The sequence below is a fragment of the Engraulis encrasicolus genome, chromosome 18, assembly GCF_034702125.1.
Source record: "Engraulis encrasicolus isolate BLACKSEA-1 chromosome 18, IST_EnEncr_1.0, whole genome shotgun sequence".
Classification (NCBI taxonomy): Eukaryota; Metazoa; Chordata; class Actinopteri; order Clupeiformes; family Engraulidae; genus Engraulis; species Engraulis encrasicolus.
The window spans coordinates 39,610,616-39,624,502 of record NC_085874.1 but is presented as its reverse complement, the minus strand read 5'-3'; the positions used below and the strand labels follow the sequence as shown (position 1 = coordinate 39,624,502).

Genomic DNA, 13,887 nt, shown 5'->3' with positions numbered 1-13,887 from the left:
TAATGGTGAAGGAGTTGGACAGTAGATCACAGAGTTGCAGGTTCGAAGTGTCTGCCACATTACATTCTCCTTCCCATCGACTCGACGTGTAGTCTCGCCATACCTTGTATAGAGACACGTAAGCACTTCTGCTACCTCTACTCTGTGGGGCAGCTGTGATGTAATGGGTAGGGAAGTGGTCTTAAGATCAGAGGGTTGCAGGTTTGAATCCCAGCATTACCCATCCTCCCTACACCTTCATCCATGGCTGACGTGCCCTTGAGCAAGGCACCTAACCCCACATTGCTCCAGGGACTGTAACCCATACCCTGTAATATCTGTAAGTCGCTTTGAATAAAAAAGTGTCAGCGTTAAGTGTTATGTAATAATGACTTGCCAAATGAAGCCAGTTGGGAGAATTAACTATTGCAGAAAGCGTGAAGTTCCTTTTTTGGGGGGTAATTTACCTGATGCACTAAATGGTTGTAGTACCTTGGTGAAAGTACACGGACCAGATACATCACTGTGTTGACCAAGTGGGAGTAGCATAAGAATACAATACTGTACATTAAGAGTTCTTACTTAAAATGTCTTTTGCTTCTTCAACTTTTTACTCAGGTCTTTAGCAATGGAAACTCTCTACTACTCACACCCTCTCCACAGGCGTACCCCAAGAATCAATGCTGGGACCCCTTTTGTTTGCAATATACACCTCCCTGGGACGTGTCATTCAAACACATGTGCTATGCTGATGACACCCAGATGTACCTGTCGTTCCGTCCAAAGGACACCGATCGCCGCCCGGATGAAGCACAAGGCCTTGACCCTTGCCTACAAAACCATCGCAGGAACGGCCCCAGTTTATCTGAAGGACTTACTAATGCCTTATGTTACTGGAAGACAACTGCGCTCCTCCAGCACAAGTCGTCTGGCACTGCCATCCAGTCGCTCTAGGTACTCCCAGTCAAGACTGTTTTCCGTTGTTGTACCCAAGTGGTGGAACGGTCTCCTGCCCTGCTGCCTTAAAGGTGCACTGTGTAGTATTTTTAGTATTTCATTTCCAGAATTCATGCTGCCCATTCACAATTGTTACCTTTTTAGTAAATACCTACCACCATCACCAAATTCTGCCATTTTGAATTTCCAGGAATAGGCATTTTTATCTGCAAAACTTACTGTATGTTTGTCATTTGTAAATGACCAGCATAGTTACAATACCTACTCTGGCCACCATCCTACACAGTGCACCTTTAAGTTTGTAAGTTAACTCAAGGCTTGAGGCTCAACTCAATTCGAGTCTTTCTCAAGTTAAGCTAACTTACAAACTTAAGGCAGCAGGGCAACTTACTTTTTACGTTTGACTGGCTGCAATGTTTTACAGAGTGGATAGGGCAGCAAGCCCTCTGGAAATGTGTCTCTAATGAAGATGGACTTGACAAGACCAGTGGAGATGCCAGTAGATGCAGGGGAAAGGAGGAGAGGAGTAGGACCAAGCTCCTGGCCTATCAGTAATCACGCGTGTGTGCGTGCGTGCGTGTGTGCGTGCGTGTGTGTGTGTGTGTGTGGAAAATGGGGAAGGAGAGGAGGAGTAGTTGTATGCTGTTGGACTGCCAGTAACCTCCGGGGTCCCCTTAAGCTTCACTCACAGCTGGGACGTCACAGGGAAACATGTCACTCGCTGGTTGTATCTCTCTCTCTCTTTGTCTGTATGTGTGTGTGTGTGTGTGTGTGTGTGTGTGTGTGTGTGTGTGTGTGTGTGTGTGTATACATGTGTGTATACATGTGTGTGTGTGTGTGTGTGTGTGTGTGTGTGTGTGTGTGTGTGTGTGTGTGTGTGTGTGTGTGCATGTGTGTGTGTGTGTACACCCCACTGCATCCCCACATGACAGGGCCTGTGTGTGTGTGTGTTTTATGAAGGCGAGAGGTGACCATTAAAGTAGACAACAACACGGCATCCCAACCCTATGGGACCCGTTTCTCTCTATTTCTCCTTTCTCCGTGTGTGTATGTGTGTGTCTGCATGTGTGTGTGTGTCTGCGTGTGTGTGTGTCTGCCTGTGTGTGTGTGTGTGTGTGTGTGTGTGTGTGTGTGTGTGTGTGTGTGTGTGTGTGTGTGTGTGTGTGTGTGCGTGTGTGTGTGTATACTGTATATGTGTGTCTGCATGTGCATGTGTGTGTGGACAACGGTTTCCTACAATCAGAGGTTGCATTTTGTGCAGCTAGGTTCGTGCAGTCAGGTTATAATCAAAATTTAGAACCCACATATATGTAGCTCTATCGCATCCCAAATGGACCCCACTGGAGCCCCCCCCCCAGCACTCTGTATGAGTTAGCGTATAGGGGAGTTGTGTTTGTGTGTGATGATCATATAGCTATTCCTCAGTATTGGGTTATTTGTGTGTGTGTGTGTGTGTGTGTGTGTGTGTGTGTGTGTGTGTGTGTGTGTATCTGCATTTGCATGTGATTGCATGTCTATGTCTATGTGTGTGTGTGTGTGTGTGTGTGTGTGTGTGTGTGTGTGTGTGTGTGTGTGTGTGTGTGTGTGTGTGTGTGTGTGTGTGTGTGTGTGTGTGTGTGTGTGTGTTTGTGTGAGTGTGTGCGCGCGTAAGCACATGTGAGAGCTGTGTGTATGTGTGTGTGTGTGCAAGAGTGTGCTGGCATGTGTCGCAGCAGGCAGGGCAGGGTTTTTTCCAGCTGAGATACAGTATGCTGGGTCTTTCAACCCCCAGTAGAGGCTGCATGGTCTGGAATGAAAGGCATGACCTTCTCCTGCATGCAGTGTTGCCAGAGTTGTCTGATTAAAACCTGCCCAAAAGGTTCTCCAAAAAACGCCAAAATGCTCCTATTTCAACAAATTCCATTGGTTTCTATGGGCACAAAATGGCTTTTTTTTTTTAAACGCCAAATGGCCAATTTTTCCCGTTTTTACCCGCAGACGACCATCTCAAGTAGCCCAATTGGGCGGCAACCGCCCAATCTGGCAACACTGCCTGCATGGCGCTTTATGGAGGCAGGCAGGCCCATAAAGAACACCTGAGGAGCAGAGATACCGCAACATAGCCCAGCCCAGACCAGCTCAACACAGCCCAACACAGCCCAACACAACAGGATGGACAGAGCGGAGAGGAGAGGAGAGGAGAGGAGAGGAGAGAGGAAGAGGGGGGAAGGAGAACAGAGAAAGAGAGGGGAGAGGATATGAGGAGAGGAGAGGAGAGGACAGGAGCACACACACACACACACACACACACACACACACACACACACACACACACACACACACACACACACACACACACACACACACACACACACACACACACACACACACACACACACAGCCCAGACCAGCTCAGCTCAACACAGCCCAGCCCAGCACAGCAGGATGGACAGAGCAGAGATGGCAGGAGAGGAGAGGAGAGGAGAGGAGATGGGGAAGGAGAGGAGAAAAAGAGAGGGGAGAAAAGGAGAGGAGAGGATGAGGATGCATGAGGATGAGAGGAGAGGACAGTGGAGTAGAGGAGAAGAAACGGGAGAAGAGGAAGAGAGGAGAGGAAGAGAAGAGGAGGAGAGGAAGAAGGAAGAAGTGCAGTGTGTGTGTGTGTGTGTATGCATGCACATGTGCACTGTTCACGTGTGTATATGTGTGTGTTGTGCACGTGCATGCATGTGTCTGAATCCTTTCTACAGCTGTTTGATTTTTTTGTGAGTGTATGAACATCTGGCTGCTGTCAGAGTACAGATCTGGGTAACTGCCATCTTGTTTATGTAATATCATGGCTCTCCAAAACGATGTTAGTAGTAGATGTTAGTTTTACTAGCCAAACTCACACTCACTAATGGGTCACACCAGCTAAGGCAGTGGTTCTCAAACTTTTTTCATCATTCCCCCCTTCAGAGGGGGAACAGCAGACTGATTTTGCAATCGCTGCACAGAATCAAAGGAAATGTGACTGGTGAGATTAAACAAAGAGGGACTGCAGTCGAATGCAGATGTGTATTCATTTCCTATGCTATTCAAATTCATTACAATAATATAATGTTGGTGAGGGCTTTAAACTTATTGGTGAGACAGGAAATCATTTCCTTGAGGGTAAAAACCCAAAATTAGATATCACGATCCGGCTCCGGCAGTATAATAGGGTTTTTCACAGGATCCGGTATCCGGTATCCGGCAGTTACCTAAAAGTCAGGATCTGGTGCATCTCTAGTTTTTACGTAGCCTAGGCTTATAAAACCCAACACGCTCTCGTAACATTGCTGCACTACTACCACAAAATAACCCAATGCGCTCTCGTAACGTTGCAAAAGTATTACCTCAAAATAACCCAACATGCTCCCGTAACATTGCAGCAATGTTAGCCAAGTGCAAAACTAATGTTTCAGCCCTCTAACTGTTAAAACACGCGCAGAAAAAACAGCAGGCTTTTGTAATGTTGTTGCAATGTTAGATGTGGGCTAGGCCTAGCCTATATTAATGTAGAATTAGTATGTAGTATTATGCGTATTTTATGTATGCAGTATATATGTATATATGTATTTTCTTGGACATGCTTCCTTTGTCCCTTCCTGTGACGATAGTGATGCTGTGTGGTACTGGGTGTTAAATAATTGACTAGGGTATGATGACGCAGACATTATTTACAACACAGTAAAATGCTGTTCAGTTATGCAACAGCACAATGTGATACTGCATAGCTTACATGAGGACTATACATGGAAATGTCCTTTTCTTTCACATTTTCTTTTTTCCCTTGATTATTTCTTCGAATATATAAATAAATATAAATAGGACACAGGTACAGATACCCTAACATTAGAACGAATAAAGCGAAGAACTCCTTCATTCCCATGGCAATTAAAGAATTGAACAAGATGTGGGAGATACATTCTTGACATTATGGCCATTCATATTTGTTCTAATGCACAATCGACCTCCTTTTACTTTGTAGCAATCCCTTTGTGAATGCATTTGACCAGTGGTCTGTATTTATTTATGTATTTATTAACTTATATGTCTAGCTATTTATTGTGTTTGTACTGTATGTGTCTTTAATTGTAGGCCTATGTGTTTTTATGTCATTCTGCCGTGCTGTAACACAAATTACCTTTGTAAGGACATTAAAGCTTTCAAGTCAAGTCAATAAATGTCATATAACGGCAAAGTTTCACTGATCTGTTGAAAGGCAAATCTACTGCAGATGTAGAAGTCACCCTTTCAAACATGCCATACATTTTCAACTCAACTGCAGTATAGATATACGTATTTAATAATATACTATATATTTATGCCCTAGCCTGCTACCACATAAGGGACCACAATGGAAATAAGTCTTGGGACTTTTTTGTGTACATCCCTGTCTATTTATTCCTTTCAATGTATGGTTAATGTTGCTATACACTATTTTTTACATCCAATAGACTAAATAAATTCAATTCAATTCAATTCAATCTTTTTGTAATATTAATCCCATTTCAATTAACTGCGGAGTCACTGCTGGGAATTTTCTTCTACTCATGAGTAAATCTCATGACATCAAAGATTGTCTGTGTGAGATTGGTTACCTGATGTGTGTGTGTGTCTGCGTATGAGTGTGTGTGTGTGTGTGTGTGTGTGTGTGTGTGTGTGTGTGTGTGTGTGTGTGTGTGTGTGTGTGTGTGTGTGTGTGTGTTTTTGTGTGTGTGTGTGTGTGTGTGTGTGTGTGTGTGTGCATGCGCGTGTGCAAGAGGTGGCAAAATATGGGTTGACTGATCACACGCTGAGTGGCGAGAGAGCGAATTGAAGCCTGTTTTCTCCAATTGTGCCTAATTGATCTGCTAGCCGGACCCATAAAGTGTTTGCTCAGTCAACCAACATCTGTGTCATTACCAAATTACAGCCTGGCATAGAGGATAAAGCGATCTCCAAGCCAATCTCAAACACATTAAACACACACACGCACGCACACACTTCACACGTACGTACATACTAGGGGTGTGACGAGACTCTCTGCTCACGAGACAAGACGAGACACGAGATTTTAAGAAAACTAAATGACAAATCTTACGACTGGACAACAGACTTATTTAACCGAACTGTACACGCAATTTGAAAAGTTTTATTATAACTCCTGCAGTGAACCAACATCTGTGTCATTACCAAATTACAGCATGGCATAATAGAGGATAAAGAGCGCCAATCTCAAACACTTGAAACACACACACTTGCGCACGTATGTACATGTGTGTATGCAAGCAGCGGGCGACCCCATGCCCAGGTGGGTTAGCACACAGTGCTTGAAGTGGAAAAAAAGAGGTGCAGGAACCCTGATTGTCCGAAAAAACATCCAAAAAGAAGTGCAGGAATTTCCAACAATCCCATCAGTACCAAATAGAGTGACCATGTCCGTGAGAGCAAAAAGGAGGATGTATTTTTGGGGGTGCCCCCCCAAGAAAATGTGCGTTTCTTAGATGCAATTTCATGCATTTTAATCAATAAAGCGTCCGGCTTAATGCTGTGCTTCATGCCAGACAAGACACTGAAAAGAATAGTGCAGGAACTCTGATGATGAAAATTAAGAGGTGGGAAAACTGAGTTCCCCTGAGTACCCCCCCCCCCCCCCCCCCCCCCCCCCCCCCCCCCCACCACCACCACTTCACGCACTGGGTTGGCATAGCCGTATGCAGGGCCACTGACAGCTTTGACCTAGTCCGGGACAGAATAATTTGAAACGCCCCCCCCCCTCAAAATGCATACAATGCTATGAGAGCCTGACTCTGGGTGCCTCCTCTCGCCTAGGGCCCAGGACAGCTGATCCCTTTGTCCTTCCCGGTCGGCTTCCCTGGCTGTATGATAAAACATGAATGGTGAGCTTTTCATTCTACAAAGAGTTACCGTTTCTGAAAAAGAAAAACCTTCTGTCATGATTACATTTCCTTACAATAAAACTCAAGCCATACATATGACCAAAACGTATGACCAAAGAACTTACAATTACTAATTACATTGCGTGTGTGTGCATGTGTGTGTGTGTGTGTGCGTGTGTGTGTGGTGTGTGTGTGGGTGTATGTGTGTTTGTGTGTGTGTGTGCGTGCGCGCGCGCGTGTGTGTGTGTGTGTTCAGGAGCAGATGAGGAAGCTAAAGTGTCAATGCTGTGGAGGGGATTGTGACGTTGCGCTCTGGGCCACAGACCAACAGCCATGACGAAGCAGCGCCCAAAAAAGCAGACGCGTGCCCCTCACACACACACACACACACACACACACACACACACACACACACACACACACACACACACACACACACACACACACACACACACACACAAACACACAGTACACCACATATCAACAGTGAGGGTGAATATAGCAAACCCCCCCCCCCAACACACACACATGCACACACACACGCGCACACACACACACACACGCTAGACCCAATCATACAGTCTCAGCCACTTCACGCTCTATAAATAGGCCTTAAAACATTCACAAGAATAACACATTTGGCTACTACTGAAGTTTAACACCGCATGCTATTACTGACTGTGATACCGTGGAGGTAAAACCCCGGCTATGCCAAGGTCAACGTCAACAAGACACGCCCTTGATCTCTGTGCCCAGTAGGTGTACGCACACATGTTGTGTATTTCTAGATGCATCCACGCATCTCTATATGAGGCTTTGTCCGTTTGTTGGGCCGTCCGCCGTGAGTGACGCGCTTTCCCAATCATTGAAAACTGCTTCAAAATGATAATAAACGACTGAAATATGTTTCCCTATGAACATTTTGGCTATTCTTGAACGTTTGGAGGACGCATCATTGTCCGCCTGTCGGACTTGTTTCCAAAGCAGCGATAGCAGAGTAATCCCCTGATTGGCATCAGCCTGTCTGCATGTGTTGACTGTTCACCTCCTGCGAGGTACCAGAGTCATTACTGCTCAATACACACACACACACGCACATGCATGTACACACGTATACGCACGCACGCACACACACACACACGCACACGCACATGCATGTACACACGCATACGCACGCACACACACGCACACACAGTCACACACACACACACTCACACACGTGCGCACATGCATGTACACACGCATTCACACGCACACACACACAGAGACACACACACATGCACACGCACACACAGACACACACACACATGCACACGCACAGACACACACACACACACACACACACACACAGACACTGACGCACATGCATGTACACACGCATGCGCACGCACACACACACATGCATGTACACACGCATGTGCACGCACGCGCACACCAGTGTTAATTTTGTCAGCTTTTTTTGATTTAGTCGTAGTCTTAGTCACAATGACGAAAATCAATTTTAGTCTTAGTCATATTTTAGTCATTGCCTTCCCAATTTAGTCTTAGTCTTAGTCTAAATGACGAAAATCAATTTTAGTCTTAGTCAATTTTTAGTCATTTTCGTCATTTTAGTCAACACTGTATATTACAGAACTTCTCCACAAACTTTTAACATATATCATTGACTGTAGAGAATAAACCTTCTCCGCACACGGCTTCTCTTTTTAACATAATCACACTGTACAGAATAAAACTTCTTCACACACTGGTTCTCTTTTTCTCTATTTTATTTAATACCAGTGTTAATTTCGTCAGCTTTTTAAAATTTAGTCTTAGTCTTAGTCACAATGACGAAAATCAATTTTAGTCTTAGTCATATTTTAGTCATTGCCTTCCAAATTTAGTCTTATTCTTAGTCTAAATGACGAAAATCAAAAAAGGGCATTGACGAAATATTTTAGTCATAGTCATGGTTGACGAAATTAACACTGGCGCACACACACACACACACACACACACACACACACACACACACACACACACACACACACACATACACAGACACACACACACACACAAACACACACACACACGCACATTTCATCTGGAACGTCGACCATGTCACCCTTTTCTCCTCTTTTTCGAGGAGTCCGCTTCTGTTTTTTTTCTTGCTTTTCTTCCTGTTCTGCTTTTAGAGTACGTCTTTTGTTGCTTTCCTCCTTCGTCTTCTGCTTTTAGTGCATGTCTATCATTCCTTCTCAGTGTTTAGTGTTGCCAGATTGGGCGGTTTCCCACCCAATTGGGCTGCTTAGGATGGCCGTGTGTGGGTAAAAATGACATTTTGTAAGAAAACCCGCCAAAGTTTGCCCATAGATATCAATAGAATTGGGTGGGATTTAGTGCTTCCAGGCGGGTTTTGAGTATTTTTTGGGCTGGAAATCATCAGCCTCATCTGGCAACCCTGTCAGTGTTATCCCTTCCCCCAGAGCCATAGAACTATCTCTAACATTCATGCTTTCATATCCCTCCTGTTCAAGTTTTATTTTATTTATTTTACCTGATCCCCGCTCTTTCTCTCTCCTTTTCCCTCTTCTCTTTCCTCTACCCTTTTTCTGTTTTCATGACCATTATTTTTTTTCATCCAATCTCCTCTGTCTTTCTCTCTTCTCCTTTCCTCTCCCCTCCCTCTCTTCTTTTCATCTTTCAACTCTCAACTCTCTCTCCTCCTCTCTCTCTCTCTCCCTCTCTCTCTCTCTCTCCCCCCTTTCCCACACCATCTCGCCCCACTGCAGCCTAGCCATGGTGCAGCATGCGAAGTAAACAGGCCCGTCTGTGTCTGTGTCTGTGTGGCTGATAGCCGCAGGCTGCTATCCTCACTTCTCTCACTCCAGCTTCTCTCTCTCTCGCTCTCTCTGCTACGATTCTCTCTTCTCTCACTCTGGGTATTCTCACTTGGGCCCTTCTCTCTCTCTCTCTCTCTCTCTCTCTCTCTCTCTCTCTCTCTCTCTCTCCCTTTCTCTGCTATATCCTAACTTCTCTCACTCCGGTCTCTCTCTCTCTCTCTGCTACAATCCTCTTGTCTCTCACTCTGGGTATTCTCACTCGGGCCTCTCTCTCCCTCTCTCTCTCTCTCTCTCTCTCTGCTACTATCCTCACTTCTCTGACTCCGGCCTCTCTCTCTCTGTCTCTCTCTCCGCTACTATACTCTCTTCCCTCATTCCGGCCTCCCCCTCTCTCCCTCTCTTTCTCACACTCCGGCCTCCTCTCCTTTGCTGTGACGCACAATCATTTTAACACCTGCTCAGATTGGCTGGTCTCTTTTGGGTCAGCCATTTTGAATGTTTTACTCTGCGATTGTTTACTACGCCTCCTTTGCAAACCATCATCCAACTCCCTCAATTTCAAGCTCGTTTTGTTACATTTGTATTGTATTACACACTGACAAAGGGAGACAATGAAATAAAATGGTCTGAATTACTTCCAATTGGTTTACTGCAGTTTTACCCGGTCTGTATATAACTCTGGTTCTGTCATTAAAGCAGCCTCATGCTGTGTTGATGACGCTTTGATACCTTTCTCATGTCACATCTGTACCTGCTCTGCTGTTCACATGACGCCAGGAAAAACCTTGAACGTCACGGGACTAGGCCCGGGAAGATTGTCGGGGCGTGTGAGCCGAGGGCTGTTCAGCTCTGCTCAGCTCAGCCCTGCGGCAGCTATCAACTCGATTTCAGAAAACCCCCTCCCCCTCCCCCTCCTCCAGGGCGAATGCATTAGGATTAAATAACGGAACTGCACCTTGTCGTGAAGGTAATAAATCTAAGCCCACTGCTTGCGCCTTTCCATTACAGGCAACCGGAGTAATAGTTTCAAATATTTCAAACCGCCAACTCATCGTGCCGACTTGAAGACGCAGCCGCCTTATTGCGCAATGCCAAAAAAGCAAAAGCAACGTCGCCACACATTTCAGGGAGGCAGCCCATCTAAACCATGGCCATTCCTGCTCCATGATGTGAATAGAGCAGGGCTGGTTGTGCGTTCTACGATGCTGCACGTATGATGATAGCCTCTTGTAGTTGTGCATGGAGCCAGAAAAAATAGATTAAAAAAAAAAATCCAAACCGGTTCCTCAGCCAGGGCACTCAGGGAATCACGATCAAACAGGGCCCGGGGCGTTTGCAATTACATGGCTCTCACAACATAATAAGCAACTGAACTGTGAAGTCCTGGAACGTGGGCATACACATGACACAATCACAGCCGTTTTGCCGCTACACGCATGTAACAGCCTCTCGTGTTGTGAAAACCATCGAACGCGGGAAGCATTGTGAGTCACCCCTCGTTTGAGGGAGGACAGCCCTCGCTGTTTGCGCTTTGCAGTCAAACCAATGGACACACACTGCATTAAGGAAAAAAATAGAAAGAAAGAAACGGTAAAAGAAAGAAAGACCATCATAAACACTGCACAAAGCCACCCCGTACTGCGTTTCTAATTTCAACATGTATGCAGCATGCAGCACGCGGCATCTTTTCATTCGTCATTCAGTCGTTATTTTCATCTGACTGATAGCCTATACAACATCACGTTTCAGGATTCTCTCTGTGCGTGCCTCACAAGCGCTGGAGGAGTCAGACTGGGGGGTTGGGGTGAAATATTGACACTCTAAATCCAAGCAAGAACAACATGCGCATTTGCGTCGAGAGGCGACAAATTGACAATACACAATTTCATTACCAACGCATCTCAACATGCGGGTCCCTGACAGGCGCACGTGACCTAAATAACTCATCAGGACAATCAACTATGCTGTTTTCCCATCGCACTTTAGATTGTAATGCCACGTCTGGATATTTGTTTTTCTTTGAGCAAAGGGCATCACCAAAGGGCCATCTGTTTTTTTTGCGCGTAATGCACCCATATATGATCAAGGTAAAGGGATTGTATAAGGCGCTGAACACGTAAAACTAAACCCCGAAGATCCCCCCCACTGGATCCCCGCAGTGACAGGCGACGACGGAAATACGCAGTCCCGTAGCCTCAGTAAACAGGGTATATGAGGTGCCTTCGTGCGGGTACCTCCGCCATCCACCCACGCGCACCCCGCCTCGGCCCCCGCCCAACAGGGCATGCACATTGCACACACGCACACAACACACACAGTGGGCTATTTACCGTTGCCTCGTCACGTACAACTATGGCAAGTGTCTTGCTACCGAACAGAAACAAACTGCTCTGCAGACACCGCGGACGTGATTTGTGGGTATCACGCTGTTGAAGTTTGATGACAGTGTCTTTCCTATGTCACTACCCCACCCCCAATCCCCACACCGCTCCTCTCTCACCAAACGCCCCCCTCCCTTTCCAACCTCATCGACTCTCTCTGTCGCAGTTTACGAGATCGACGCCCCCCTACATCGGCTGAGAATGCGCCCTCGCATTTTCAACCCTTTTCTTTTCACGTCACGAAGCCCAAACAATCAGCATTTTCTACATGTTGTGATGTGATGGTGATTTTCGACTGAATTTACACTATTTTTTAGCGAGTGCCATCGTGTCATAAAGAAAGAACAACAGAACGCGTCACACAGAAAGCCCAAATGAATAAACGGCTCCTGCGCAAACCTGAATGAAAGAATGGCTGTTGCGCGGCGTGCAGTGTAAGCCTTGTATGGATGTGTCAGTCTCTCAGATACTGATAAAGGAACCCTCGTTCACACAGAGTTGCGCTGAACGGTTCTTATCAATCACGGAAACGGCACATTTCTGGCGGAGACTGTCGGGCGAGACGGACACTGTCCATGGTGCTGAAAGGCAGAACCCGCCCACATCGTGCGCATTGGAACACTGCAGCCAGCAATTTTAACACCCTGAAATGCGGAGCTGGGATCGCACTGATCCATAGAAAGGGACACATCATCTAACAACCACACACCGATATCTTATTTTTCTCTCAATACTACGATAACCACACACTATGCCATTCAGAACCGTTTATTAATAATTAGCTGGTTCGCACTGGGCAAATAAAAATAGAAAAAAGATCCACCCACACGCATCCACAGTTGTTGTCTGACAATGATGGATTGCATCCCTTGCTTGTCGAAAAGCCATGCTTTAATCCAATTATAACTCGCGCTGGAATTATAACTAGCCTATATGAAGAAGAAAAGCATCGTTTAATTAGAGGTGAGAGAATGGACTCATAACCATCTTAAAATCTCGTCTTACCTGAGCCTGTGTTCGGTGGATGGCTGTCGCTACTGAGGTGGAGGATATGCCTGCGTATTCAACAGCTAACCGATATCACTCCCCTTCTGTTACGACGGAGCTGCTGCAAAGGCACTGCGCGTGTTTGATACCGCCTCAGTTCTTCTTCAATGGCGAGAGTGACTCTGCCCTCGCTAAAGATGGCGGATGATTTTTTGACGTCAGCACCTTTTAATAGCAGCCCATCGGATGGGGGAAAGCGCTGGAGAAAGGGAGACAGAGTGGGGGGTGGGCAGTTTGGGCACAACTCCGGGTCGCTGACTGCGTAAGCTAAAGAGACCACAGCCAAAACAGTGTTGCATCACAAAAACACACACGGCGTCAACATCCTCACATAACTCATTCTAAACAATGAATTAAGACTGCTGTTGTGGCAGGGCTACCATATGCCACCATATAACCTCCCACCTCTATCAGCAAAATAATAATAGTAATAAAAAAAACAACCAACCAACCAAAAAATGCTATCGAGGTAGCCAATGCAATGCAACAAGCAGGCCTACGCAGTATGCAGCTAATTCTGAGGGCAACTCAATAAGACGGGATGCAAGCTCTGGCCTACAGCCCAGTCAAACCATTAAAGTAATTTCTTAAAGGTTACAAAAACGTGTCTGGTAGCGTTTCCCCTGTACACCAGGGAGCACATGTTTTCATTCTGGTTAGTCCCCCAAAAAATCCTTAAGTTACACCTAGGGCATGAAGAGACACAGTAGAACTTGCTTCAGACTAGTCTACATGAAACAGGCCAAGGCTGTTTTCAAAAAAGCAAAACAAAGTCTCTGCATTGTATAGGAGAAAAGCCATATTATGGGTACA

General features: G+C 45.8%; 1 protein-coding gene across 2 annotated transcripts in view; it reads right to left on the bottom strand.

Moving 5' to 3' along the window:
- Positions 1-13,153, bottom strand: part of snap25a (synaptosome associated protein 25a) — a 68,897-nt gene extending 55,744 nt beyond the window's left edge. Inside the window, exon 1 of one of the 2 annotated variants that reach the window (XM_063223605.1) lies at positions 13,033-13,153. The gene's annotated coding sequence lies outside the window, so the exon portion shown is untranslated. Of the gene's footprint in view, positions 1-12,426; positions 12,502-13,032 lie in introns of those variants that run through there. The other variant, XM_063223606.1, reaches the window with a different exon arrangement.
- Between the last annotated feature and the right edge of the window lie 734 nt (positions 13,154-13,887).